We start from the raw sequence: 6,000 nt of genomic DNA, 5'->3' as shown, positions 1-6,000 counted from the left end.
GCAGCCACTCCTGCTCTGGGCAACCTGGGCCAGGGCCTCCCCACCCTCACAGCAAAACATTTCTTCCCAATAGTCAACTAAATCTCCCCTCTTTCACCTAAAACAATTACCAAGTCCTGGTTCTTCTGATAACAAAGGACTCCCTGTGAAATGGAGTATTAGTGTTACAGATTTATGAACCATTTCACTCGCAACGCCACTGAAATCTACCAAACAGGAACGGGACTTCTTTTGCAGATACACAGATACAAGATGTAGTCTTAGCTCCCAAGACAGTCTTTTTTCAGTCTAAAATCAGCCAGAAAGAACCAATAATGGACAGAAATACAATGACAATGTTGATTTAAAATTCAGTTGTATTCAGTAAAACTAAGCTTTAAATTACTAGTTTTCATAACATTACTCAAAATTTTTCATTACCCCAACTGATGAAAAATATTTCAAACCATCTTCATAATTTAACACGTTACAGGTGGGCTGGATGGGATTCTGTCCATTGTTCTGTTGGAGACAATTTTGAAACTGTTCCATTCCTGCCCACAGATTTGAGCTTGCCTGGCACTGCACAATGAAGAGGATGGATGAGTTGGAGGGTCCTATGAAGGGTTGAGGATCTTCTGTTAGAGGGAGTCCAGAGGAGGCCACAGAGGTGATCTGAGGGCTGGAGCACCCCCCATACAAGGACAGGCTAAGAGACATGGGGTTGTTCATCCTGGAGAAGATAAGGCTCTGAGAAGACCTTAGAGCAGCTTCCAGTGCTGAAAGGGGCTACAGATAAACTGAGGAGGGGCTCTTGATCAGGGTGTGCAGGATTAGGATGAGGGGTAATGCTTTTAGGCGGAAAGAGGAGAGATTGAGATGAGATCCTGGCAAGAAAATTTTGCTGTGAGGGTTGGGAGGCCCTGGCCCAGGTTGCCCAGAGCAGTGGTGGCTGCCCCATCCCTGGAGGGGTTCCAGGCCAGGTTGGATGGGCTTGGAGGGACCTGATCCAGTGGGAGGTGTCCCTGCGCATGGCAGGGGGTGGAACTGGATGGGCTTTATGGTCTCTTCCAAGCCAACCCATTCCATGATTTTATGGTTCTCCATAAGAAGAAATTCAAGGAGTCATAAGCACATGGATGCACAATAAGAAAGAATGTAAGGAGAAGAAATAGTTGTGGTTTCTTATCTGGCCATAAATGAGAAAAAGTAGCAATTCTTGCTAATTTGCTAAGCAGTGACTCGCTCATGGCGCGATGCGTTAACTACCACTGTGGGGAAAGGCTGTTTGTGGGCGGGTCCGTTCCATCACACCCCATGCTGGGAGCACCGGGCTGTAGGGAATCAAAAAGAAGAGTTGCCCTTTTCCGCAGGACATTATTGTGAGAGGCGGATGCCAGAGACCTCCCACAGGCTGCAATAAAACATCAGTGGCATCTCTAAAAATTATATATGATAATTTTCAAACACAAAAGGGATAGCACCTAACGTGAGGTCAAATTTTATTTTAGATCTTATTATGATGGATAAAGATAAATTGATCACTGAACTAGAAATCGGTGGTTGCCTAGAGACCGGTGATCATGACCTGATTACATTAATTATGGGATAATAAAAGACAGTCCCAACCAGTAATATATACCTGGTGCTTTTCCCTGGATCTGTGAAGCTGAATAAAGAGAAGAGTGAAACTCGCTGGGAAGAAAAATAAACATGGAAGGAAATGAGAGGAAAATGTAAAGTTCCCCCTTAGAGTTCACAATCTGGCTTGAAAGTTTTATTTTCACTATAATTTTAAAAGAATGATGTTTGATTTTGAGGTCTTTCGAGATGGAAATGAAGGAAGCAATTAGATAAAGAAACAGCATAGAGAGATTGTGGGGGGGAGGGAAAAACTAGTAATCAAGATAATTTAACATTTCTGAGCAGTAGAAAATTGATACGAAAGCCACGTGCATTAAAAGAAAATCCAGCTGATGAGTTCTAGATAACGGGAACTGTTATTGTCAACAAGAAAAAGAAAACCACCTAATTGTGGTATATACTGACTGCTTGAAAAAGGTGATAAAAATGATAAAGTTATCATCAAATTAATAATGGTGACACCAAGAACATCCAAAAATGTCAGCATATCATTGTCTTGGTCAAGCAGCTCCGAAGCTCCTTGGGGCATTGGAGGAAGCTTAAATTTAGAGACTGCAGAAAGACCTGTTCCTGGGAGGGCTTAGGGCAGCGTTGCGGATGGTTCATTGCACGTTACCTGGGCTCTGGAACAGGGCATCTCCCACCCGGTCATCCCAGCTGTGAACAAAGCCACAGATTCCCCCCTTTTCCGAGCTTGTCATCTACTTACAGTAGATGTCTTAAAAATCCATGTCTTATAAATCCTGGCAAATTGCCATCTCTCACTCCGTGTAGATTTTCTCCAGGGCCAGCTGCTGGCTCACAGCCTGCTCTTGCAAAGCGTTGTGTAAAAAGCAGACAAAATCATGATTATTTTTAACCTAAAACCAAGATTATTTGTACAACTCCCACTATTAAAATAGCGAAACTCCTTGCATTCTCTGACATATTTATCCTTGCAAGAAGCAATGAAGTAGAAACATAGCATCATACAAGCCTGGGGGTTGGAAAGGACCTCAAAGCCCACCCAGTTCTACCTCCTGCCATGGGCAGGGACACCTCCCACTAGATCAGGTTGCTCTAAGCCCCATCCAACCTGAAGCCACCGCTGTGTCACCACCAGCACTGTGTCCATGCCCAAGTGACCACCTGAGCTTGTAGTCAGGTTTTCCACCCTGAACTGATCTCCATTCTGCTGCAGCCGTGGCTGCTGGACTCGTCCCTGACCTGCAGCTCCAGTGCCCCAGTACCATGGGTGGAGGGTGGGTTGGTGATGGGGTAAAGGTGTTTGAAATTGTTCTCCTACACAGATTCAGATGAGACAACAGACCCTGGGCACACAAGGAGCTTGAAAGATGGTTGGAATTTGATTCAGTAAGTGCACAACAGTCACCATCCCACTACGGTGATCGTGTCATTGTCCAGCTGCAAATGAGTGAATCACAGAATCATAGAATAGTTTGTGTTGAAAGGGACCTTAAATCCATCCAGGTCCAGACCCCCTGCCATGGGCAGGGACACCTCCCGCTGGATTGGGCTGCCCAAGGCCCATCCAACCTGGTCTTGAACACCTCCAGCCACAACTTTCCTGGGCAACCTAGGCCAGGGGCCTTCCCACTCTCAACACAAAGAAATTCCTCCTTATGTCCTGTCTAAATGTTCCTCTCCAGTTTATACCCATTGCCTCTTGTCCTGTCACGACAAGCCTTCGTGAACATCCCTTTCCCAGCTTTCCTGGAGCCCCTTTGAGTACTAGAAGGTCACTCTAAGGTCTCCTTGCACCCTTCTCTTCTCCAGGCTGAACAACTCCAACTCTCTCAGCCTGACCTCATATGGGAGGTTCTCCAGCCCTCGGATCATCCCTGTAGCCTCCTCTGGACCGTTCCAGTGAAGGTGGATCCTGCACCCACAGACAGACGAAAATTCCATTTGATTAAAAATTTTACTTCTGTCTTATTCATTGTTTGCATTTCTTCACAATCAGGAGATCCCACTCGGGAACAGACCTTTGCACAAACATGAAATAGGATGGTTGCTGTCTCAAAGAACCTCCAGTCACTCCAGCAAGCAGAGAGGAAAGAACGACAATCACTTCAGCTGTATTTTGTCAAATTTAAAGTTACTGATTTTTGTCAAGCCGCTCAGCTCTCTGGATCATCCAAACAAATCCAACGCACTTCAGAGTAGGTTTCAGGTCCATTGGCTGCAGGTGGGATGGGTCTCCTGGGCCTGATGGATCTCCCTGCTTGGAGAGAGGGTTTCAAACTGGCAGCTTTGAGTCCCTTGAGGTTTTGGTGCCTCCCCAAAGACATCAACAATTCAATGCAACGTGGGCCTGCTTTTAGAAATACTGAGACACACTGGTCCCCACTTGAGCAAACCAACCCGCCGCTGGTGTTTCAGAGGTGTGATTCTCATAGAACCACGGAATCAGAATTATTTCGGTTGGATGACCTTTAAGGTCATTGAGTCCAACTGTAAACCCAGCACTGCAGAGTCCACCACTAAACCATGTCCCCAAGGACCGCATCTCCACATCTTTTAAACACCCCTGGCAGAGATGCTGAGGCTGAAGCTTCCTGGCTGTGGGACAGTGTGATCCCTGCAAACACGCTGCACGTCCTCCTCCTTGGGCTCACTGGCACACAGAGCTTTATAAATGCTTGTTACCATTTCTGAACTAATCTTTTGGAGCATTGCAGAGGCAGGAGAGACCCAGGAGTCCCCTGACTCAGAGCCAAGGGCTGCAGACCTCAGCATCCAAAGGTGAGGGACCAGCTCTGGATCAGAGGCTGTTGCTCCTTTCTGACCTCGCCCTGCAGCGCAGCCCACGGGGGGTCGGGGCTGGGGGGCCTGGTCTTGGCACAGGGAGGGTTCGCCTTGCTCTGGAATGTAAAACACAGGTTTCCAGAATGCCAAAAAGGTAATTTAAATGTTAAAACATTTGTGATTGCATAAATTGCAAGTATTATTCCAACTGAATTGTAGTGGGATTAATCTGACCTTAATAGAATACTACTAATAATTTATATTATTATCTTTAATAATATTAATTCTACTTAATTTTTTTTCCATTTACTTTGTTCATTTAAGGGCAGCTCCACTGAGCTCTGGAGCATTTAGCTCTTGGTGTGCGGCAGTCACTTATCATTTGCACAAGTGGGGATTCCACTCGGCAATTTCCAGCGAAATAAAGATCATCTTTCGGTGAAAGGAACTTTAAAAAAATTATAGTATTAAATGAGTAGATATTAACGTGTCATATTTAGAATATAAAACAACCCATAATCTGTTCTGAAGTCTCTTCCACCTAAACATATACTTTTTTCCTTCTAGAGGGATCTTTTATTCTGCCGTTTAACTTATTAGGCGCTACCATTCTACTGTTAAAATAAAATTGTAAAGATCATAACGTCAGAGAAATAAAACCCTTGGCAGGATGATAGCGGCGTCGGAGCAGAGCATCACAGTTTGTTGGTGATGAATTGGAACGGTGTATTTCATTACAATTTATATCGCAAGCCAAGGGATGAAGCATTATTGCATTAAGTATCTTGAAATTTCACCAACCTAATGAAGCTGTCAAGATTCTATTAATAAAGCACTGGGAATATTTATTTGTTTGTTTGTTAGCGTGCGTTTGCCATTACTTAATGTTGGATTTGCAATTTTTTAATTTACAAGCACAGGCTCAGCGGCGCAGCAGGATGAGCACCGAGGCTGGGAGAGCAGCTGGAGGCGAGAGACTCCCAGCTTGATGGAGGAACTGGAGGGCCTGGCACAGCCGAGGAGCTGTTCTGTCCCATGGCAGACTGTGGCTGCTGAGCCCTGCTTCATGGGGGGAGGCGTGAAAATCCTTAATTCCTAGGTACTGCCAGAGCATGGGTGCTCAGAAACAGAATGAGACTCTCCCTACCAAAGCCGATGTTCACAGAATCACGGAATGGTAGAATGGTTTGGGCTGGAAGAGACCTTAAAGATCACCCAGTTCCACCTCCCTGCCATGGGCAGGGACACCCTCCTTAGATCTGATTGCTCCAAGCCCCATTCAACCTGGCCTGGAACACCTCCAGGGATGGGGCAGCCACTGCTGCTCTGGGCAACCTGGGCTAGCGCCTCCCCATCCCCACAGGAAAACATTTCTCCCTAAGAACTCAACTCAATCTCCCCTCTTGCAGCTGAAAACCATTCCCCCTCCCCTCATCCTATCCCTGCATTCCCTGATCCAAAGCCCCTCCCCAGCTTTCCTGGAGCCCCTTTCAGTACTGGAAGCTGCTCTAAGGTCTCCCTGGAGCCTTCTTTTCTCCAAGCTGAACAAACCCCTCTCTCTCACCCTGTCCCCATATGAAAGGTGCTCCAGCCCTTGGATCATCTCCCTGGCCTCCTCTGGACTTGTTC

The sequence above is a fragment of the Phaenicophaeus curvirostris genome, chromosome 20 (genome assembly GCF_032191515.1).
Source record: "Phaenicophaeus curvirostris isolate KB17595 chromosome 20, BPBGC_Pcur_1.0, whole genome shotgun sequence".
NCBI classification, from domain to species: domain Eukaryota; kingdom Metazoa; phylum Chordata; class Aves; order Cuculiformes; family Cuculidae; genus Phaenicophaeus; species Phaenicophaeus curvirostris.
Note: the sequence above shows the minus strand (reverse complement) of the source record.